General features: G+C 52.1%; 1 protein-coding gene across 6 annotated transcripts in view; it reads left to right on the top strand.

The window, feature by feature from the left end:
• ASTN2 (astrotactin 2) overlaps nt 1-24,100 on the top strand; it is an 852,112-nt gene that overhangs the window by 578,350 nt on the left and 249,662 nt on the right. The gene's annotated exons all lie outside the window — the stretch shown is intronic.

Here is a 24,100-nt window from a genome sequence, read left to right as displayed (position 1 = left end):
GGCTGGGGAGGCAGGGGAAAGAGGGAGCAGCAGATGGGAGGATGCCGCGGGGTGTGCAGAACACGCTCCCCAGGGGAAGGCTGCCGTCTGCGGCCTGAGCCTGTCAGTGGGCACCTGAGATGAAGGGGGAGACCGGTGGGTGCGGGAGGTCGTGGGTGGGGGTGGTGGGGAGCACGACGTGTGCGCAGGAACGTAGCAGGCGGCCCTGGATGAGTGAGGTGAGGCCGCAGGGTGAGAAAGGGGAGCACGGGTGCTCGTGCAGGGGCGGTGACCCTTCTTCAAGGAGGGGTTTTGCTAGAAAAGGGAGACAGGGCGTGGGATTTGGGGGAGGTGCCCGTGTCACAGTGGGGTCTTCAGCTGTAGACGCCCCTGCCGGACCGCTGCGTGCTGGAAGGTGGGGGCCCGTTCCTTGCCTTGGGCACCGGGGGTCCCACGGAAGCAGGTGTCTGGCAGCTTTTGGCCTTTGTTAGCCAGAATCCTGCACGTTCGTGAAGGTCCTCGACGGAGGTGACGAGCTGTCTTTTGCTACAGATGAGCAGAGACAGCACAGCGCGCCTTCCTCCCTCTCCAGCCCCCCTGCCTCGCTACCCGCCCCCGCAGGCAGGGCCCTGGCACCGGGGCTCTCTGGACGTGCCTGGCGGTCGGGCCGCGGGGACCCTGCCAGCAGGGGGAGTCAGGGCTCCGCAACGGGCACTCTGCCTGCGGTGACACGCGGGGCACAGAAGGTGCTGGAACAGAGGCCGTGCGGGGTCAGCGGGTCAGCGGGCCTTTGAAGGAGGCTAGTGGGCCCCTGGAGACCCGGGTTCCTAGCGTCTCCTCGGACATGCTAGGAGATGCTGTCAGCCCCCCCATTCCTATTGCTCTTCCCGCCTTGAAGTGTTTGGGCAGGCGGCCGGGTGCCAGGAGAGCAAGGGGTCCTAGTGCGGCGGCTGCCTCCAGCCAGTTCCAAGCATCATGCTTCACTGGCCCCTGAGGTCACCCTCGCGTCTGCCAGGCCCCCTCCCTCTCTGTCCCCGCGGGGAGCTGGCCCAGGGCAGCCACCATCTGGGCCCAGGGGACCGGGCGGGGCACGGGCAGGTGGCAGCTGGGTGGATTCCGCAGTGTGGTCCCCTCGGGCTCCTGGCCGTGCGCGCCAGTGCGGTGTGCTTGTGTCTCTGCACCTGTGTGCATCCGTCTGCGTGTGCCCGAAGCCTCTGTGCAGTTGCCTAGAGCTTACACGTACGTCTCCGTGTGCCTTGGCGTCTATGGGCCTGAGTGTGTGAGTGTGAGTGTTGGCGTGTGTGCTTACACGTAAGTGTGAATGCTGAGTAGTGTGGGTTATCGGTGAACGTGCGTGTGAGCATGTGTGTATATGTGAATGGGGATGCGTGTGCATGTGTGAGCGTGGTCCTGCGGGAGCGGAAGAGAGGACGACTGGCCCATTCGGGTTGTCGTTTCTGTCCCTGCCCTCGGCCACTCACCAGCGTGCCGGCCTGGTCCCTGCCTCTGTGTAAAAACTGTCACCGGGGACCGTTTATTGATGCTCGTCGTGGCTTCGGCTCCTAGATACATTTTGACATAATATTCAATAGTCTTATGAATAGGTAATATTAGACCCCTCTTCACTATGGGTGATGAGGGAAAATTATTTACCCAGGCCACACAGCCTTTATTGGCTGCCCCCATGCAGTTAATAGATAATTGTAGAAAAAAAAAAAAAAAACAGCAATATATATATATATATATATATATTTTTTTTAACAAGATGTTTAAAATCACCTGAGGTCTCACCTGTAGTGAACCTTTTTCCAATGTCCCCCTTGCGCTTCTGCTCACGTATTATACCCTGAAACATTGGTACGACTAGGATGGCACAGGGTATGCTGGCTGCGTTTTCACTTTACCGTATCCCCTAACGATCTCTCTCCCCTGATTTATAAAGATCCGCTATATGTTTTCAATGCCTGCACAGTATTCCATTGCCCAGGCTCATAATTCATTTATTTGCTGACAGACATTGAGATGTTTCCCAGCTCCTCGCTGTCATAAACTGTGTTGTGATGAGCATCTTTGTAAATACAGCTGCGTGCACGTGACTGGGTGTCTCCTTAGGATGAATCTGGGAAGCAGAACCTTGGGCAGGACTCGTGCACATGGAACTGCTGTCACCTAATGCCACATAGGCCCAGGAAAGGGCCGGCCTTTACCTGTGAGCCTCCGGATGTCGTGGCTTAGCAGGCGAGGTAGCCAGAGGGGATGCAGCTGCTGTTGTTTGGGTCCTGCTTTAACTCCAGGCATTGCTGTGTGTTACGTGGCCTCCAGACGCTGGCCGGTCCAGGACTGGGGCCTGGAGCTTCTGCTACACGATTCCTGGAAGACAGATACAGGGGCAGGGGAACAGGGCTGCTCTGCGAGGAGAGGCACATTAGGTTTCTCTGCATCAGACAGTGCTCGCAGGTAGGAGCCCTTTCCACTCGGAAGGAATCCTCTTGGGCTGAATTACCCTAATTCCGCCCCATACTGTCTTGGTCCTCAAATCTGTCATTAGCAAGCATGCTGGAGAGGCCTGTGCCTCTCACACAGGGGCTCTCAAAGATAAAGAGGATTATTACCAAACTAAATGAGGGGGAAAGGTGGGCAAAGCCGAGCGGTGGGGCTGAGGATGTAGGAACCGAAGAAACTGGGGAGCAGATCGATGCCTGCCTTGGACTGTTACTATTTTAAAATACACACTGGCCTCAACGGCTAATTGAAACGACAGAGGGCAGTTAAGATACGCAGAGGTAGGAGCTCACGTAAAGGTGGGGAGACAGCGACATTAGCAACAGTAAATGTCACTTTATTATCCTCTAAGCTCCTCCGAGGATCCCTGTCCTCGGGAAATCCCGTGGATGGTCAGAGACATCCATGAACAGCTTCAGTTGTGTGGTCACGCAGGAGGAGGTTCCACCGGAGAGCGAGACGGGTGCGGTCCGGGTGTTGGCTTCATCACTCACTAGCTGCCCTCTCAGGTGAGGTTTGCTATGGAAGAAGAGTCCAGGGCTCCACGGGCTACAAGGGAGAAGCTTGGGATCCATATGTGAGCAAACAGGATGGGGCAGGAGTTGTGCGGGGCCAGAGTGGCTCCTGGGCTTTGGCCCGCACTGGGCCGAGATGTCTAGGCCCTCGTACCCTTGCAGGGAGCAGCCATGGGTGCAGGCCACCCTGGGCAGGGGCAGCACTTGGGCGATGCAGCGCTCTGTGGCCCAGGCAGTCCCAGAAGGGCAGGTCCAGCATTGGGAGAAGTCCTTACCTAAAAGGGAACCTGGGTGGAAAGTCGCAGGGCCTGATGCACTGGCTGCATGGCCTGGGACCGGCCGCGTTATGTCTCTGAGCAGCTTTCTTTTCTTTTCTTTTCTTTTTTTTTTTTTTTAAGATTTTATTTATTTATTCATAAGAGATGCAGAGAGAGAGGCAGAGACACAGGCAGAGGAAGAAGCAGGCTCCATGCAGGGAGCCCCATGCAGGACTGGATCCTGGGACCCTGGGGTCATGACCTGAGATGAAGGCAGATGCTCAACCGCTGAGCCACGCAGGCGCCCCTCTGATCAGCTTTCTTCTCCATGCAACAGAGACAATGCACCTTATATACTAGGGATGCTGGAAGCGTTAAGAGGGTCTCTGAGACAAGTGGCCAGCACAAGTTTGGCCCAGGGGATCCTTGGTAAAGTCACGTTCTTGTTTCTCTTCCTCCGGGCTCCCTCCGCAGCCCTCTTACCTGGCCCCTGCCTCCATCCCCAGTGCCTGGTACGGTGCTCTGCACCTTGTAGGAAAGGCACCTGCACTGCAGTAGAGCTCACTGGGTGTGTCCCGTGGGCCACATGCTGCAGGGAGCTTTCTCCACCTGTTATCTCCTGTCCAGTCCTCTCTCCAACCCCGACAGCCGGGGTTCAGCAGCCACACTTTACTTACAAGGAAACCGAATCTCAGAAAGGCAAGGAAAATCTTGCCTTAGGTCACACAGCAGATGCTTGCTGGGGTTGGGATGCAATGAGAAACAAGGTCCCCCGGACTGACTCTACATGCCCACACGCAGGCAGCGTTTCCTGTCGGTGCTCTGCCTGTTTTCAGGATGTCTGAACGGTGCGCGTTGCCTGCAGAAGTAGGAATAGGGGATATTTGAAGACGGCCGTCAGGGGCCCGGAGCCGCCTTGCAGAGACAGAAAGAGGTGGGCTGGTGTCCATCACAGGAGTTGCTTGCCACGAAGCAGCAGGCTCTTACCGCCGGGCTCCTGTCGAGAAAGTAAACTGAGCCCGCAGACATCGACTCGCTGCATCCGGGGGGCAGATTTACACTCATTTCCAGAAAAGAAAGAAGAAAAGGAGTTTATCTTATAAATTAATGGCTGATAACCATGAATGCCAGGGTGGGGAGGGGGTACATGACAGAGCAAGAAGGCCGACCCCGCCACATGTGTCCAGAGGAGCAAGAGTGATTTATGGAGCTCCTACTGCGTGTCAAGCACCGTGGTAGGCATTGCATGGCGTGGGGTACGGGGCACCCTTAGTCTTCACCCTCAGTGAGTTTAGAGTCTGGTGGACCCGTGATTACTGGGTGTCTTGAGAGAAGGAGGGGAATTGGCCCCTTATGGGGGAAGAGTCAGGATGGGGTGCAAAGAGAATGGGCTGTGAAATAAAGTTTTCATTCTGTGTCTCTTTGGGCGAGTGAGTTTTTCTGGGCCTTCGTTTCTCCATCTATAAATGGAGAGGAAGCAAGATCCCTGTCTCGTAGGGCTGTAACCTACGGCAATACTCGGGGTAGTGTACCTAAAGGGGAGGGGTCAGGAAACTGTCTTGGCAGAGCGACTGAGCTGTGCTGCAGGGTGATCTTTGGTGCCGATAACCAGCTCTGCAGCCGACCTGGCAGGAAAGCCACAGACGTCGCACGAACGAATGCCCCCTCCACCTGTCTGCCTGGTGTGCCGGGGTGTACTCCTGTGAGACTCTATTTATGGACACGAAGTCTTCAATTTCCTAGAATTTTTACATGTCACACAAAGTAGTTTGCTCTCCTTGATGTTTCCCATAGTCGTTTAAGAATTTTTTAAAAAACGTTCTTAGGGCGCCTGCGTGGCTCAGATGGTTGAGTGTCTCGATTTTGGCCCAGGTGGTGATCTCAGGGTCCTGAGATTGAGCGTGCGTCGGGGTGTGCGCTGGGCATGGAGCCTGCTTGGGGTTCTCGCTCGCTCCCTCTCCCTCCGTGCCTCCCCTGCTCACACAGGCTTTCTCTCTGTCTCCCTCCATCTCTTTTTAAAATAAATAAATAAAAGAGTCAAAAACCATTCCTAGCCTATGGCCTGTACAAAAGACAGGCGGAGGGCAGCCCGGGTGGCTCAGCGGTTTAGCGCCGCCTTCGGCCCAGGACGTGACCCTGGAGACCCGGGATCGAGTCCCACGCCGGGTTCCCTACATGGAGCCTGCTCCTCCCTCTGCCTGTGTCTCTGCCTCTGTCTCTCTCTGTGTCTCTCATGAATAAATAAATAAAATCTTTAAAAAACAAAAAAGACAGGTGGAGGGCTAGATCTGGCATGCACACTGGGCTGCTAATCTGAAATGTGGGGCCCAGGAAGTCCGTGGATACGCGTTCACACCCGCTTGCTACTCAAGGTGCTAAAGATACGTGCTCGTCAGACACTGGAGCGTCCGCCAGCCATCCGGGTCAGTCCTCAGGAGAGTCCTAAAAGGGAGGTGAAGAGAAGAGTATTATCCCCATTTCAGAGATGCAGAAATGGAAGCCTGGAGCTTCAGCAGAGTCACAGGACGGTCAGATGGCAACGGCGAATGTCTGCCCCTGCCCGCATCTTCGGCCCCCAGAGCCCAAGCCCCGTGCACATGGCTGAAGGCCCGGCTGCCTCCGGCCCGAGTCCCCAACAGCCCCCTGCCTCCCCTCCCACTCCTCGGCGTCTGTTCTCCCCGCTGCAGCCGGGTCCTCTTCCTAAAGTGCACAGCGTACTGTGTCGCTCCTCTGCTCAGAACCGCCCCAGGAGGCTCCAGTCGCTCCCGGGATAGGACTCAGCTCCTTTGCACCATGGACCAGGCTCCACGTGGTGGCTCGAGCCGACCTCCCTGACTCCTGGCCCCCGCCTGCCTTGGGTCGTCTCCTGCTGCCGAGCTGTGATTCCCGGAGACCCCTGGAGTCTCCCTCGCTTCCCTGATTTTGCACGTGCTCCCCCCTGTAGCCGGAGCGCTCTTGCTCTTTCTCCAACACACCCCCAGTTCGCTCTTGATTGGCTCAGAGGTCTGTGACCTGTGGGGGGGTGGGGGGAGGTGGCCGCGAGCGCAGGTGGATGGACCGCTGCGGAGTGAAAAGGCCACCCGGGCCCACGCGGCGGCCCTGAAGGGGCAGCGGGGATAGTTGTAGGGGACGCTGACCCCTTACCCGCGCTGCCACGTGCAGCGGGCACCGGCCAGAGCCGCACCCCTGGCCCCCACTCCAGCGTCTCCTCACATCTCCTCTTCCCTAAAAGTGCTGAGAAGCTGGTTTCCCCACCTCCGCGTCCTCCTCCCCCCACCCCTGAGAGTAGGTTTGGTGTTCCTACAGATGTTTGTATTCTCTGCAGCTGATGAAAATATTCATTATCTTGTTAGCTGCGGCGGGGAAGGAAGTGCCGATTTGCATTTTCCCAGCTAATCAGGGTGGCACAAGTGGTGCCTGTCACCCAGGCCCGTTCCCGGCCGCCCCCACCCCCTCCTGCGTGCGCGCGAGGGGGCCTCCCAGCCCGCAGACTCTGTCTGTGTCCCCTCCCCTTCCCGAGGGCGCTCTAGGAGGGGACGAGGAGCCCCGAGGCCCAGCCGGGGGTACACGCCCTCCCGGGGGCCCAGCTGTCAGTCAGCCCCGGCCTCCTGGCTCCTCTTCGTCCTCCCGCGTCTGTGCCAAGCCGTCCGCGTCACTGAGTGCTTTCCCTCCGTCCTAGCACGTGCCCTCCGAGGTGGGGGTTGGCATCGCTTTGGGTTTGTGTGCGAGGCCATAAAGCAAAATGACGTCCCCGCTACTGTTGCCACTAACTGGTGCCGTCAGGAAAACCGCCCCCTGCCCGCCTGTCCCTAACCAGCCGGTGCCACCTTCGCCCCTCGTCTTAGTGAAGTCCGGGGTGCGGGCCTGTGTGGGCAGGGGCGGGGCTGCGAGGGCGGGAGGGGCGTCCAGCCTCGCAGGCGGCGGCCTTCAGCAGGACCTGGGCCCTTAACCCTCGGATGTGGCAAAGGGCCTGTGTCCACAAGACGTGCGCACAGGTGTTTCATGAATAATAATAATTATTATTATTATTAATAATAACATCGTGTATTTTGGCGAGTTCGCACACTTGTCCCGATGGCCCCTGTCATACATCCAGGCGATGTCCCGTCCGGCATCCGTGTCTTGCCCGACTGATGAAGAAGCAGCGCCGGAGAATGAGAAAGGAAATGTCAGATGCTAAACAGACACTTAAATGACAGACCCGAGGCTCTCCAACCGCCCTTCCAGTCACTTCAGAGATACGTGTCGGGCACTGTTCCGTGTCGGGCGCCGTTCTGGATGTTGGTGAAATAGCAGTTAACAAGACAGATAAGGTCCCTGCCCTCAGAGCGCTCACCTTCTGGGAAAGGACGGGGACGGGCAGGCAGCCAAGAGAAAACCCACAGGCCTTTCTGGCGGTGGGTCGGCAGCGGGGAGAGGAATGAGGTGGGGTAAGGGATCGGAGAGTTCTACTTACTCCGGCGTGGTCATGGCAGGCTTCCTGGAGGAGGAGGTGACCGTAGAGCACAGATCGAATAAAGTGACTGGGCGAGCGCGTGGAGGGGACGCGCAGCAGAGGGAGCCGTAGGTCTCCTGATAGCTCACCCGTCGCCGTAAGGACCCGGAGAGGAAGGCCTGGTGGTTAAAAGGGGCGCTGGAGGCCTGCGAGTGAATGATGAGTATGTGTACGGGCCCCACCCCCCCATCCCGGCCCCTGAGGCCAAAGCGGGGGTGCAGACCTGGCTTCGGAAGAAACGTGAGTGGGGAATTAGCTGCTCTGATGGGGGAGGTCCCCACCCTCTGAACTGCCCTCACAGCACCCCCCGCTCATTCCTTCCTTCATTCTTCCACCCCGTGGTGGCTCATGAGCGATGCCGTGAAGGGCCCCGGCCCCGGTCAGGGAAGGGGAGGCCGGGCACAGAGTCCCACACAGGCCCCACGCTGTGTTGGGTCAGAGCGGCACCCGAGGGAGAGAGATCCCGAGGCCGAGGGGGACGAGTGGTGAGCGCAGGAGAGTTCCAGAACCCACACAGGCAAACAAAAGGCAGGAAACACCACTCGTAATGTCAGCACTGCCCACGGCGAGCCCCTCGGCCGCGTGGAGCCTCGGCGTCCTCACCCGCACATCGCCTGCAGCCCTGGGAGCCTCCGCGCGGGCCGCTGAGACGAGCGGATGACACACGTAGGACCCGTATGTGTATGTGTCCCCGACGGGGTCGCTGCTCGGTAGATCCGCTACTGCCAGTGCAGGTGCCCGACGGCATCCCCGGTTCTCCCGCTACGCCAGGCGCTGACTCCCCGCCCGCGCTCGGATCTGCGACCGGTTGTAGAAGCACAGCGGCTCATTGATCCACTAAGGATTTGCTCGAGCGACCTCTGGCCCGGCCTGGTGCCAGGCACCCGGGATGGAACCATGAGGGTTGGCGCCAGTCCTGCGCCCAGGACCATCAGCCCCACGTCCTCCAGCGCCCGGGCTGCCCGTGAGCCCCGGAGGAAGCCCAAGGCCGCAGGTGCCAATAGGACAGCAGTGTAGGAAGCCGACCAAAGAGACTTCTTGGGGCAGACGCAGCCCCGTGTGGACGTGGCGTGCAGCTTGCCGAGCGGGGCTGGATTTTGCTCTCTGTTTGTTTTCTTCGCTACGGCGCCATCTGCGAAAGCTTATGTAGGAGCCCCCAGGGTCCCCACGAAGGGCAGACTCTCTGTGGACACTGGTCAGATGGTCCCTGGGCTCCGACTCGCTCCTTAGTCTGAGCGTCCGCCCAGGGGGGCGGCGTGGGGGGCCCTGTCTCCCTCCTTATCCCAGGGGCCCCTGAGCGCAGGTCCACGCCGCTCAGAAACAGTCGTGGGCAGAGAGGAGGGGCCTTGAGTTCAGTCCAGGATATGCCACACACTGCTGTTGTATTATTTTTTTTTAAAGATTTTTATTTACTTATTCATGAGAGACACAGAGAGAGAGGCAGAGACACAGGCAGAGGGAGAAGCAGGCCCCATGCAGGGAGCCCAACGTGGGACTCGATCCCAGGACTCCAGGATCATGCCCCGGGCTGAAGGCAGGCGCAAAACTGCTGAGCCACCCGGGCTGCCCCTGCTGTATTATTATTATTATTATTATTATTATTATTATTATTATTATTGCTGAAGTACGTGCTTTATTCTTTTTACATTTGTTTCTATTGAAGTTCGATTTGCCAACATACCATATAACACCCAGTGCTCACCCATCAGGTGCCCCCCTCAGTGCCCGTCACCCAGTCACCCATCCGCCCGCCCGCCTCCCCTTCCGCAGCCTTCATGTGTCTCCCAGAGTCAGGAGTCTCTCATGGTTTGTCTCTCTCTGATTTTCCCCACTCAGGTCCCCTCCTTCCCCTTCTAATCCCTCTCACTATTTCTTCTATTCCGTGTATAAGTGAGACCATGGGGTGACTGTCCGCGTCACCATTTTATTATCATTTATTATCATTCGCACCCCAGGAGCAGCGCCTACTGAGTGCTTGCCCCGTCCCAGGCACCCTCCGCAAAGGTCTGCTATGGTCGTGTCGTTCAGTCCTCAGGTGACCTCACCAGGGGAGTGATCGTATTGCCCCCGTTTTACAGGTGGGGCAGCTAAGGCACAGCTGTAGGACCGGACGGGGTTCTGACCCCGGGCTTCTTCCAGCGCTGACATCCAGGGGCCCCTTCGTGCTGCCGCCCATTCGCTCATCCATTCATCCGTCCAGTGCAGCATTCCTGAGCACCTCTCATTAGGTCAGGGATCCGGCTCCCTGGGCTTGAGCTCATTTAATCCTCGCAGAATGGTGGGGTGATCCATCCCGCGGATGAGGCAGCAAAGGCCGGCAGGGCAGGTGGGTTTTTCGGAGCGCCCCTTCTTTGTTCCTTGGACACCTTCTCTGTGGTCGGCCCGCCCCACGTCTGGGGAGACGGAGTAGCCTAGGATGGACCTGGAGGACGGTGGCTGACCAGAGAATGAACTCTCTGCGTTCCCCTGTGCAAGGAGGCTGGCCTTTTTTTGAGGATGCTCGCCAAAACACACAGATGGGGCCTCGTGACATCGTGTCCCAGCCTCATCGCAGCCGCGTGAAAGCCCCATCCTCAGCTGATCGAGTGGGCCTCTCTGTTCTCCATCGCTCAGACCCTCGGCCGCCCACATGCCCCATCGCCAAGCCTTGGGCTTTCTCCGTGACCCTCATGCCCACCACACTCCCGGGAGGCTAGGAGCTCCCCATGGCTTCAGTAATTAAGTTCACACATGCCAAAAAAGAGAAATAGCATCACAGATGCGGTCGCAAATTTTAGCTAATTAACCATATGGTCTGGATTGCTGACAGAGCGGGAAGGCACTCTGGGTAAGAGCTGGTTTCCTAGTTTCCCGGGGGGAGGGAGGACTATTAGGTGTGTCGCCAAATTCTCCCAGCACAAGGGCACAGAGCCTCAGGGCTTCCCACCACCTGCCTGGAGTCCTCCCAGCTGTCTCCTTACCAGGCGCTGCCCTGGGGAAGGAAGTCCCCGGAAGACGGAAAGGACAAGGACGGAGTCTGGCCTTAGGAACAGGAGATGCCCACGCCCGGTTCAGGAAGGGCTGTGGGTGGGAGCCCGGTGTTGGGGGGGTTGGAGTTGGAGTGGATAGCACTTGGGAAACCTGGACTTGAATTCCCGGGGTGGTCATTTATTGGCTGTGTGACCTTGGGCGAGCCACTTAGCCTCTCTGAACTGAAGCCGCTCAACCTCCCTCGAGTGCCAAATAGCAGAGCTGGAGTCACTGATGTCCGCACTCTTGATTCTGCGCGTCTCGCCGGCAGTCGGGGACACCCGTCCCGTGAACGAGACAGGGAGTCGCTGGCGCAAACTCACGGAATCGGTACCCGCGCTAAGCCCCAAACCGTGGTTTGCAGTCCCTTATCAGCTCGGAGAAGAGAAAATCGGGCCAACTCAGGACTCGTGGAGAGTCCAACGCGGTTAGTGATGGCCATCGTCACGATTACTGACTGAGGACATTAAGCACCGACTTTATTCCAGGAAATTTTGCCTGGGTCATTTCAGATGCTCGCAACACCCCTAGAGGCTCCAGAGCGTGTTTCCCATTCAGTGACTGAAATTGAGGTTTAAACAGGTTATGCCCGGGGGCCCGTAGACCGACACTCTGTGGAATGGACGTTCAGATGCAACCCCGGCTGGTGCCAGGGCATGTGCTCCTCAGAGCTCCTGCCAAGATTGCTCCTATGAACTTGCCACGCTTCCCAGGACAGGGAATTGGCGAAGTGGTCTCTGGCTCCTGCCTGAGAGCTGGGAGGACACCCAGAAAGCGGGGTCTGGAGACCAAGCTAAACCAGAAACGGTATTTATCTGAGAAACTGCATCTATTAGTTTCACGTGGCTGCTGCGACACATTGCCACACACTTTGTGGTTGAAACCACGTCCATTTCTTCTCTTACCCCCCTGGAGGCCAGAAGTCCTGCCTGAGTCTGATGGGACTACGATCAAGGTACTAGGAGGAGTCCCTTTTAGAAGCTTCTGGGGAGAGTCGGCTGCTTTCTTTTCTATCTGCTGGCATTCCTTGGCCTGTGGTCACATCACTGCAGTCTCTCCTCCCATCTGCACATCACCTCCTGCCCCTTCTGTAGGCACATCCCTGCTTCCTTCTTATGGGGACGTGTGTGATGACAGTAGGGCCCACCTATACCATCCAGGATTATCTCCTCATCTTAGGATCCTTAACTTAGTGTGGATGGGCAGGTTGGACTAGGAACTGTTGCTCTGAAATGTCCCATTTGCCATAAAAGGTATATTCATTTGCTTGGGCTGTCGCGACAAAATACCAGAAACCGGGTGGATATTTATTTCCTCACAGTTGGTTCTGGAGGCTGGAGGTCTGAGACTAAGGTGTCAGCAGGTTTGGTTTCTTCTCGGGCCTCTCTCCTTGACTGATAGATGGCCACCTTCTCACCCTGTCCTCACATGGTGTCCCTCATGCATCTTTGGTGTCTCCGTGTGTCCAGGATTTTCCTTCTTCTAAGAACACGGGTCAGGCTGGATTAGAACCCACCCTGATGGCCCCATTTTAACTTGATCACTTTTTTCCAAGATCCTGTCTCCAAATAGAGACATGCTCTGAGGTGCTGGGAGATACTGTGAAGATTTCAATGTATGAATTTTGCAGGGAGACTCAGTTCAGTCCATAGCATATAGTAATGTTCATAGGTTCTAGGAATTAAGACCTGGATCTCTCTGGGGGCCATTATGTTGCCAACAGTAGAGCCTTGAACAACTGGGTTGAACTGGGTAGAACATGGGTTTGAACTGCATGGATCCACTTACATGGGTTTTTGTTTTTGTTTTTCCGATACAGTATAGCACTATATTTTCTCTTCCTTATGATTTCCTTAATGACATTTTCTTTCCTCTAATTTACTTGATTATCAGAATACAGTACACATACAGATAACATACATAATATGTGTCCATTGACTACGTTATGTGTAAGCCAACTGTAGGTCAACATAGTCTATTGGTAAAGTCTTTGAGGAGTTTAAGCAAAACTTAAATGCAGATTTTTTTTTTAACTGCACAGGGGGGTTGATGCCTTTTTAACCCCCTGCCTTGTTCAAGGGTCAACTTACTTTTCAATTTAAGTGGAGCAAAAGGAGCCAGAACCATAGCTGGGGTACCTCCTTCTGGCCTCAGAAACAGCATCTGGGGGCATGGGTATGAACAGAAAGGTCAATAACCAGGAAATTCAGAAGCAGGCTGAGATTGGATCAAAAGTGTGGTCCAGAAAAAAAGGCCGAGAGCGGTGTGTGGATGCCCACGTTTTACTCTGACATCATATTTCTAGGTCAGAAAGAATGGGCTTGGAGAATCAGAGGAATAGCGGAGGCTGGTTTTGAATGCCAAGATTAATGTGCAGGAGTTCACACCAGCTGGAGAGGTTAGACTGGGGAACTGCTCCTCCTGGGATGATATGGTAGTAAGGATCCCAGAATTTATTAGGTAATTGAACTGAACTACTTCTCAGTCTAACAGTCCCTAACAGGAGTCAGCAAAAATCTTCTCGAAAGGGCCACGTAGCAGATCTTTTCAGCTCCTGAGCCATACAGACTATACCACAGCTACTCGGCGGTGCCATTCTGATACAAAAGCAACCGCAGACCATATATGCATAAATGGATGTAGCTTTGTTCCAGTTCAACGTTATCTACAAAAATAGGTTGGAAGCCATTAGACCAATAAAAGTGAATGCAACAGCTATCTTGCCTATGCATATTATTATTATTATTATTATTATTATTATTTTAATTAACAGAATTTTAGAGCACGCTTAGATTTTTCAGAATAATTGAGTAGAAAGTACAGAGTTCCCATCATTCCCCTCGCTACCCCCCACCTTACAGTTCCTCCCATTGTTAATATCTTGTGTTAAAATCGATGAGCCAACATTGACACAATATTAAGTAAAGCACACGGTATACATTTTTAAATTTTTTTTTTAACACGGTATACTTTGTGTTGTACATTCTGTGGGTTTTTGGCAAATGCATAATGTCACACCATTACAGTGTCCTACAGAAGAGTTCCATCGTCCTGAAGCCCCCCTGGTGCCACCTACTTACCCCTCCATCTCTCTTCCCCAACTCCCAGCAGCCTCTGATCTTTCCTCTGCTTTCCCAGCTCCACCTTTTCCAGAATGCAGTAGAGCCGGAATCATACAGGATGTGGCCCTTTTAGACCTGCTCTTTACATGGAGCAACGTGCATTGTAACTTCTTCTCCGACTTGACTCATTTATTGTTGTTGCTGCACATGATCGCATTCATGGGTGCACCGTGGTCTGTTCATCCAGTCACTCATGGGAGGATAGCTCAGTTGCTCCCAAATTTTGGCAAGTACGCTCAAGGTTGCCGTAAACATGCATGTGCTGGGTTTTGTGTAGACGTGTTTTCCATTCGCTTGGGTGAGTATCAAGGGGCGTGATTGCAGGACCGTGTGGTACGGGCATGTTTAGCTTCCTAAAACCCTGCCAGACTACCTGCCGAAGGGCCGGTACCGTTTGGCTTCCCACCCGTGACGAGCTCTTCCTTTTTGGTCCACATCCTCCCCGGCATTTGGTGTCGTTAGTGCTTTAGACTGTAGCCTTTCCAACAGTTACAGAGTGGTAGCTCATGGTTGTTTAATTTGCAATTACAGAATGACATGTGTTGTGCATGTATTCATAAGCTTCTTTGCTATCTCTATATCTTCTTTGGTGCTACGTCTGCTCAACTCTTTTGCCCCTTTTTAAATCTGGTTGTTTGTTTTCTTATTGTGGAATTTTAAGTGTTCTCTGTGTAATTCGGATGCAAGTCTTTTATCAGATATGTGTTTTGCAAATATTTTCTCCCAATCTGTGCCTTGTCTTTTCGTTTTCTTAACAGTGTCTTTCACAGAGCAGAAGTTTTTAATTTTAATAAAGCCCAACATATCCTTTTTTTGTTCTTTAATGGATTGTGCTTTTGGCGTTGTATCCAAAAATGCATCAACATACCCAAGATCACCAAGATTTTCTCTGATGTTATCTTCTAGAGGTTTTGTAGTTTTGTATTTTATATTTAGTTCTGTGATTCCCTTGGGGTCAGATTTTTTGTGAAAGGTATAGGTTCTGTGTCTAGATTTTTTTTCCGCTGGTACATGGATGTCCATTTGTTCCAGCACCATTTTTATTTTTTTTTGAAAAGACTATCCTTTCTCCATTGAATTGCTTCTGCTCCTTTATCAAAGATTAGTTGACTAGATTTTCTGGGTCTATTTCTGGGCTCTCCATTCTGTTCCCTAATTTATTTGTCTGTGATTTCACCAATACCATACTGTCTTAATTACTGTAGCTTTATAATAAGTCTTAAAGTTGGATAATGCCAATTTTCTAACTTTGTTTTTCTCCTTCAATTTTTGGCTGTTTTGGGTCTTTGGCCTTCCCATGTAAACTTTAGAATTAGTATGTTGATCTCCATAGAATAACTTAGTGGGATTTTGATTGGGATGTGCTAAATCTATAGATCAACTTGGCAAGAACTGACATTTTAACTACATGAAAATGAACGTGGAATACCTTTCCACTTATTTAGATTTTCTTTATCTCTTTCATCAGTTTTGAAGCTATTCTTACACAGATCTTGTATGCATTTTGCTAATTTATACCTATTTCAATTTTTTTGGATGCCACCATAGTGGTATTGTGGGATTTTTAAATTTAAACTCAATTAGCCAACATATAGTACATCATTAGTTTCAGATGTAGTGTTCAATAATTTATCAGTTGTGTATTGTGCTTTTAATTTCAAATTCCAACTGTTCATTTCCATCATATAAGAAAGAATTTGACTTTCATATGTTGACCTTATATTCTGTGCTTTTGCCGTAATCACTTATTGGTTTCAGGAATTTTTTTGTTGCCATTGTTATTGATTCTTTGGGATTTAACACTGTGTAATATTTTTTTTTAAGATTTATTGATTTATTTGAGAGAGAGAGAGAGAGAGAGAGTGTGTGTGTGTGTGTGTGTGTGTGTGCAAGCAAGGGGAGGCACAGAGGTAGAGAGAGGAACTCCAGCAGACTCCATGAAGCCCGACATGGGACTCGATCTCCCAACCCTGAGATCATGACCCGAGCTGAAGTCAAGAGTCAGATGCTTAACCGAGTGAGCCACCCAGGTGCCCCCAACCATATATATTAAAAAAAATAACTGGCATCACATTCCTGTTATTAATAATAATAATTAATAACGTAATTAACATTATGGAATGCATAGGATGCTGTGACAGGTATCATTCTGTATTTGTTATTCTCATTTAACTCCATGACAGCTTAGAATCACCAGCACCGTTATTTAGTCCCTGCTACAAATGAGGAACCTGAAGTTGATTCAGTGACAGAGGCAAGTCTATCCAAAAGGCAGAGGCTAGACGTTGACCCGGCCCTTCTTACTGGGAAATGAACAGAAGCCAGCACACAGTTACATACATACCAGGCTGTTTAGATCCCTTATCCCTTTCGATCCTCATAATTGTAAATACTAGTCTGATTCTTCATTTTACAAACTGAGGGTCCTGAAATGAATTAACTCGCTCAAGATCACACACCCGGTAAGAAGTGGAGTTTAATACCCATTCTCAGCGCCTGTGGGCAGGATTATTACAGACGAGCCCGAGGCTCAGCCTGGCCAATGTCATATGGCCATGCGACAACATGGTCAGTAACTAGCAAGGCTAGAAGCTAGAGCTCGGGTCTTGGGAACTGAACTGAATAATAGTTTGGTGTCACATTTTGAAAAGACCCAAAATCATACTCATTTTTTAGATTTTTGTTTTCCTAGGCTCTTTTTTTTTAAGTCACAACATCCATTGTTTTTAAAGAATACTTAAACCCATTTCCAGTTGTCCTTTGTTTTTCTTTTTTTTTAAGATTTTATTTATTTATTCATGAGAGACACAGAGAGAGAGGCAGAGACACAGGCAGAGGGAGAAGCAGGCTCCATGCAGGGAGCCCGATGTGGGACTCGATCCCGGGACTCCAGGATCACACCCTGGGCTGGAGGCGGTGCTAAACCACTGAGCCACCCAGGGATTCCCTCCAGTTGTCCTGTAAGAGTACTCACACTTCACTTTGGCTATGATGTAAACTAGCTAATGTCCACCCTAGCTGGGGTCTGCATTTGGCTGTAACTGAAGCTGGATCTATTGATATTGAAAAAGAAGGGATATGAGAGATGGTCAGGGTTCTTCATTAGCTCAGTGTTGCAGAAAGCACGTGCAAATATTGCTGCCTTTCTACTGCCTTTGGGTGTTTTCTTTCTCTGTTGCTAATGACTAATATAAAAAAGGAGAAAGCAAGAGGAGAGGGAGCAAACAAGAAAGCAATTGCTATTAGATTTTCTTCTACTGCAGCAGGTTTCTCATTTTGTAAAGCTCATTAGAGGTGGCTATATGGGAAAGACTTGCGAGGTGCCCCAGGGAGAAGGGGAAAGACAAAGGGAAGGAGGGACTTTCAGAGATACGACCCCTGCCACAAACTCACGCCAGAAACAGCTGTTCCTGGACCACATGTCCTGATTCTAAAATGTACCTCATTGCTTGGTTTTAAATGTTAACAGGGAAGGAAGAAAGGAAGGGAGGGACCGAGGGAGGGAGAGAGGGGAGAGGGAAGGAGAAAGATAAGAAAAAGTTTCTCTCTCTCTAACTACTACCAGGAATCAAGTCTATAAATGCATTGATGCTGTGTGATTAGTTAAAATGTGGCTTTGATTTTTTTTTTTTCCTGTTTCTTTGCCTAAAGTTAGCAGTCTTGAAATACCTTTTTAACATTTAATGTGGAGTCCGATCTACTGGAGGTTCAATTTCACATATGTTTTCGAGAGTCTTCTATGTACCTAATGTGTTGTTGGGAACTGGAGAAGGAGAGAGAAGATCCAGTCTCGGCCCCCCATGTGCGGGGCATAGACACAGCACAACGGTTTCAGTGTGCCCTGTGATAAGAAGAGAGGTGTTCCACATATGGCACTGGGGACACTGCCTTTAGCATTAATGACTCTCCTGGGTATCAGGGGTAGTGTGTGAGGTTAGGAACAAATCAAGTCCACCAGCCAAAAAAAAAAAAAAAAAGAAAAAAAAAATCCCAGGATAGAAACAACTCCAAATTAGTAGCCACCTGTCCTGAGTTCTCATTATAGTCCCATCATGTGACTTGGACAAGCTGTGTCTGCTGCCTGGAAAGGAGAAGAAAAGAATTTGAGGTTCATCCCAGCTCTAAAATTTGCATCTTACTCCTATTCAAGACAGGCTTTTTGAGAATGTTAAATAAAACTGCTCCACAGCCGTGTTGGCTACCATTTATCAAGAGTCTGTTATTGTCAGGCCTTCATCTAAGCAGTTCAGACCATGGGCTCTTTTAATCTTTACAGCAAGTATGTAGGGCTAGGATGGATGATGATTATTCCCATTTTTTTCTGATGAGAAAACAGAGGCCCAGAAACGGTTCAGGGTTTTGTCTAGCCAGAGCCATGTAAGGGATGGGGGCTTGAACCACGGTGTAAACGCATGTGCCACGTGACAGGGCTCCCCTTCTCCAGACCTCCTCTTAGCCATCTGTGCTAGAGCCATTAGGGGATACCTGTTTTCACCAAACACATGACCCCAGGGCTTAAAAGACGCCCCAGGGATGGGAAGGGGCTTGCCGAAGGCCACACAGCACAGCCTCACAGACCTGGCTCCTTGTCCAGGTACGTGCAGAATGGTGAGAGCACACCCCAGGATCCAGACACTCTGTGATCCACCCTTGGACTCATTCAGCAAGTGCTTTAGCACACCTGTTCTGTGTCTGCTGTTAAGCTGCATCCTTGAGACGGACATGAGTGGAGGTGCGGGGGTCAGGGTGCCCTGAGGACACAGAATGCCCTGAAAACCAGAATCTGAAGATCTTAATTGCAATTGAGATTTTTTTTTTAAGATTTTATTTATTTGAGTTAGAGAAAATAGAGTGAGGGAGAGCAAGGGTAGGTGGGGAGGGGCAGAGGGAGAAGCAGGCTCCAGGCTGAGCAGGGACCCCGAGGCGGGGCTCCATCCCAGGACCTGGAGATCATGACCTGAGCCAAAGGCAAGCATGTAACCAACCAGGCCTCCCAGGTGCCTTGCAATTGAGATTTTTTTTTAAATTTAATTTAATTTAATTTAATTTAATTTAATATTTATTTATTTATTTATTTATTTATTTATTTATTTATTGCAATTGAGATGTTTTTAAGGGAACGGGGATATAGGCTTCTGCCTTTGACTGTGATATAAGCAGCTATACCCTTCCGGAATCGGGGCGGGGGGGGGGGCACTGTAAACCTCGATGTGCAGTTGGGGCTGTGGCTATAGAGAGTCAGTGACCAGGTCTGAGTGTGCTCCTCCCTCCAAGCCTCAGCAGCCACTCGGACCAAGGGATTCTTCACTTAGACCCTACGGATCTGGGTTCCGAGGCAGCCTGTAGGTCCGGATCTCCGTCTCTGGTAGATTTGGGCCAAGGCTAATTCTCCTTAGATCTCCGTAATAGCATCTGAAAAGCAGAGATAACTTGGTCAGAAAAAAATGCAGAGATTGGGCCGAGTGATGTCGACCTTTCACCACCCCTGCCTATGGGGGCCTTTGATTCCCTCCCCTGAGAACTGGAGGGACAAGTTGGGCAAGCAGCTCCAGAGGCCCCAGTGACAGTGATCCGGCCTGCTCCCGGCATCAGGACACAATGAGGAGTCCCTGTGCCGACACACCAGGCAAGGAGATGGAGGGCGAAGGGGATGAAGAGAAGATAATGTTTCTCTAGCCTGCAATTTCTTTCAATTTCAGGGATTGCAATTACCGGGGCAGGAGTTAGTAGCAGCCATGCCTGGAATGCTTAAGTGAGTTTGGTGCCACTGGTGGAAATGGTTTTGCATTTAGAGAGGGAAGGCATGTGCGATGTGTCTCCCAGGCTGCACAGCGTGTGCACGCCCACGTGTTCGTGCACACCTGCGTATGCACGCGGGAGGGGCAGGAGACCGTGTGAGCCTAGGGACGTGACCTCACCTCGCTGAGGTCCGGTTTCCTCGCCTCCACCATCGAGAGTCAGAATAACGACTTTCCGAGGTATTAGCGGTGTCTTCGTCCGTGGGGCTGTGTAACAAACTACCATCAACAGCACGCTTGAGCGACAAACGTGTTATTTCTGCAAGTTCTGGAGGCTGCAAAGTCCAAGTTCCAGGTGCTGGCAGGTTCGGTGTCGGCTGAGGGTCTGTTCCCTGGTTCATAGACGGCACCTTTCCTTGCTTGGCGGAGGGGACAGGGCGCTCTCGGGGCCTCGGTCATAGGGCACCAATCCCATTCACGAAGGGCCTACCCTTATGACCCGATTGCCTCCAACGGCCCCACCTCCGGGTGTCACCACACTGGGCATTGGGTTTCGACATGGGGATTTGGAGGGGGGAACACAAACGTTCAGTCTGTAGCAAAAAAAAAAAAAAAAAAAAAAGTGAGAAACAAAGCCTGCAGAGCACCTAGCGCTGGTGTGCCTTCAATAAAGAGCAGTTACTGTCATTAATGTGGGCATCCATCTGGCACATTCAGCCAGCACTGGTGTTTTCAGCGAGCTGACTTTGACTTTTCAGCCTCGCATTTAGGGGCGAAATTAAACATCACTAGCATAGCTTCGCCTCGTCTTTAAGAACATGGAGTTTAATTGTTCAAAGTCCAGCTTACTAGTTTTGTGCACTGATTAATCTCTTCATCTTCTGCTCCCTTATTTAAAAAAATAATAATAATAAAAATTTAAAAAAAGAACAAGAGTGCTTACCTCGCGGGGATGCTGTGTGAAATGAGACGTATGTAAAACCCTTAGACTAATGCCTAGTACATTGTAAGGAATCAGTCGGTATTAGCTTAAAAATTATGCTTGTTATTCTGATACAAGATATAACTAGGGAAGAACGAGGATAGGGATGGAGACCTGAATAAGGCAGTGACCCAAGCCTCACCGAAAGGAGATTGCGGTACCACAGCTGGATGGGGTGTCTCTTTTACATTTCCATTCAGCTGGGAGGCATTCATTCATTCATTCATTCATTCATGGTGTAAGGGCTTACTGAGCTTTCTAGTATGTGTTTCAGCCACTGGGTCAAGGTTGGATGTATGACAGCAAGTGAGACAGACGTGGTCTTTGCCTCCAAGCACCCTTGGTCCAGTAGACAGTGAATGACCAGGAGCCACAGTCCAGTGTGAAAATGCTAGGATAGGGGAGGGGTGGGTGCTGTGGAAACCCAGAGAAGGGGTATCAAACCCTCAAATGAAGAGAGACGATTCAGCAAAGCTCTCCTGGGGGAATGGATGGAGTATCGTAGGCAGAATAATGCCCCCCAGATGTCCACGTTTAATCCCCGGACCCTGTGAATACATTACCTTGTTACGTGGCTAAGGTGATTAAAAGTATAAAGTAGAAATAAAGTTGCTGATCTTGAGATAAAGGGATTATCGCCTGGATTATCCAGGTGGGCCAAATGTCATCCCAAGGATCCTTAAAGTGTTAGTGGGAGGTACGAGAGGAGGCCAGAGGGAGGCTATTCCAGAAGGACTTGCCTTGGCTAGCTTTGATGCTGGTGGAAGGGGGCCCGGAGCCAAGAAATGTGGCCAGTCTCAAAATCTGGCAAAGCAAGGGAGTGGCTTCTCCTCTGGCGCCTCCAGAAAACATGCAGCCCTGCCCACACCTGACTGACTGTAGCCCCGAAACCCATGATCAGACACCTGACCTGGAGAACTGTAACAGGTGCGTGTGTTGGTTTAAGCCGCGGAACACTAATCCATGGAGCCAGTGATACATGTGAGTTAGGACCCCCATTTTAGAAAATCATTCTGGCCACAGATGGTACATGAATTGGAGGGTCAAGGCTGAATGCAGAGCCCTCATTGGCAGGCCGTTGCAGCAGACCCTGGGAGAAGGGGTGGCGGCCTGTGTCTGCGTAGACCCTTGGAAGCAGGGTGTGTAGATGAGGAGGGCGCAGAGGCTACTCAGCCAAATAGGTCCCTGCAACCGAGAACTACAGAACCTGGAATGGGTAACAGGCATGCAGAGGACTAGCCCACCCGCCAGAGGCTGGCGTCAGGGTTGGGGTCAGGAGCTGTGGAAGCAGGAGAAGGGGCTCAGAGATGCCTTCTGGAGAAGATGACTCGATGCAGGCTCTCTGGGAAGCCCTCGAGAGGGCTCAGAGGAGGTTGCCATGGAGAATCAAACGCAGCCCCTGCTTTGGAGGAGCCCACGGGTCAGAGGGGTCAGGCAGGCAGTGTGGCCATTCTTACTGACCCTCCAGAACATGCAAGTGGAAGCAGCTCTGGGCTGGAAGTTAAGACTATGGATGTGTAGACTCTTCTGGTCTTGCAAACCCAGAAGCCTTTACATAAATCACTTCTCTGCCCTGCCTTTGTCTCCTCTCTCTTCATTGTTGTGGGCCTCGGCTGAGCTAAGAATGGCCCCATGCACTGCAGGGCCAGTGAGGTGACTTTGCACCCATGATCCCTAAAACAGCCCAGAGGGTGGAGGTCGTGAACTGTGTCCTGCCAAGGACGAGAGGCTGCTCTGGGAGCCTCCCTCTGGAGGCGGCAGAGCTTGCACAGAACGCTGGGGGTTTTCCCTGGGAGTCTCACACATAGCAGTTACGCGGAGATGGGCCGCCAGCTGGTAGATGCAGGAAGAAGATGAGGACTTCCTGATGGGCCACGACACCCTGGGCCACTCTCCGGCCAAGGGGAGTGAAAACCAGGCTGGAGAGCTCTGGCGTTTCAGGGCAGGGGGCCTGGCTCCCCGACGTGCAGCTGCTGACGGGCAGCGGGCTGCAGCTGGCCTTCTGTGTCTCTGCTGTGTCTGCTCTCAATACCCTGTCCCACGGCCTCCACCCTGCTGGTCTGGGCTGCTGCAAGGCCCCGTGACAGCTCTCCCTCGCTCCAGCCTTATTCCTTTTTCCACTCATCCCCCGCGCTGTGGCCAGCCTGTCTTTCCAGAAAGCTCTGGCCAGACACTATTGCTCCCCTGCTTCAAACCCTGCAGTGGGGGTCTCCTCGGCCTCAGGATAAAGCCTGTGTTCCTTAGCATCACTCTGAAGACCCGTAAGATCTGACCCCTCCACCAGCCCCTCTTTGCTTTTTTTTTTTTTTTTTTTAAGATTTTATTTACTTATTCATGAGAGACACAGAGAGAGAAACAGGCAGAGACACAGGCAGAGGGAGAAGCAGGCTCCATGCGGGGAGCCCGATGCGGGACTTGATCCCGGGACCCCGGGGTCACACCCTGGGCTGAAGGCGGCGCTAAGCCACTGAGCCACCGGGGCTGCCCCTGTCTTTGCTTTTTACTCAATGCTTTGACATCTTGAATCTTAGTTTCTTTCATTTCCAGAATGTGCTATTTGAGTGTTCCATCTTCTCTCTCTCTCACACACACACGTCCCACTTTGGACTTTTGCACGTGCTGTTCTTTCTGCCCTCTTTCCTCGCTCTTTCCTGGATCACCCCTCCCCATCAGTCAAGGCTCACCTCCTCCAGGCAGCCTTCCTCCCCTGACCCGTCTGTGTTAAGTGCCCCTCCTCGGTACTCCCTTGGTCTCTGAGCCTCCCTTATGACACTTTCACTTTATTATTATTATTTTTTTTGAATCTTAAACTTTATCACTCCAACCTCTAACCATCTCTTTAAACAGTAAAAGATCTAAACTTTGTCCTCCCAGTACAACTCAGTTATGCGAAACTCTGTAGTCTTCTTCATCTCCTACCACGGATACAATCTTTCTCACCAGTTTCCATTCCACTGATAGCAAAAAAAGTATTTCAAATTGCCAATTAAGGATACAGAGCATCCTCTTTAGGGAAACTGTTTAGTCCATTCAATGCCGAACTCCTCACCGACCAGCCCTGTGTCTTCCTCCCGAAGCACGCCCCCCACCACTTGGCCTCAGGGTTCAGGTGGTGCGGACGGCGGAAGGACTGTGGTGTAGACGTGGCCTGCTGGGTGCTTGCTGGAGCCCTTACGTGATTTCTTACTGGAGCTGGGCTCCAAGCCCCCTTGCACTGGGGCGGTCTTCGGAGAAGGGATCTGTGCCAGAATCCAGAATCTAAGGCCAAGTCCAAAGTCACGACGTCCCACACTCCGAAGCCCCCTTGTTCTAATCTCAGGTGGCCTTCCCCACGGGCGCCGGGGGCTATGCCAGGACGTGTGGTCAGCTCTATTCTCTCCATCCTGCGGGTGCAAAAGTTGGAGGCTGACTTCTCCCAGCCGCTTGTTCACCCACTGCTTCTGTCTCCTGGGAGCTCCCGTCGGCCTGCTGGATAAAGGGGCTCCCCAGCCCCTCAGACTA

This window comes from Canis lupus, chromosome 11, assembly GCF_011100685.1.
Source record: "Canis lupus familiaris isolate Mischka breed German Shepherd chromosome 11, alternate assembly UU_Cfam_GSD_1.0, whole genome shotgun sequence".
NCBI classification, from domain to species: domain Eukaryota; kingdom Metazoa; phylum Chordata; class Mammalia; order Carnivora; family Canidae; genus Canis; species Canis lupus.
This window is presented reverse-complemented; position numbering and strand designations above follow the sequence as displayed.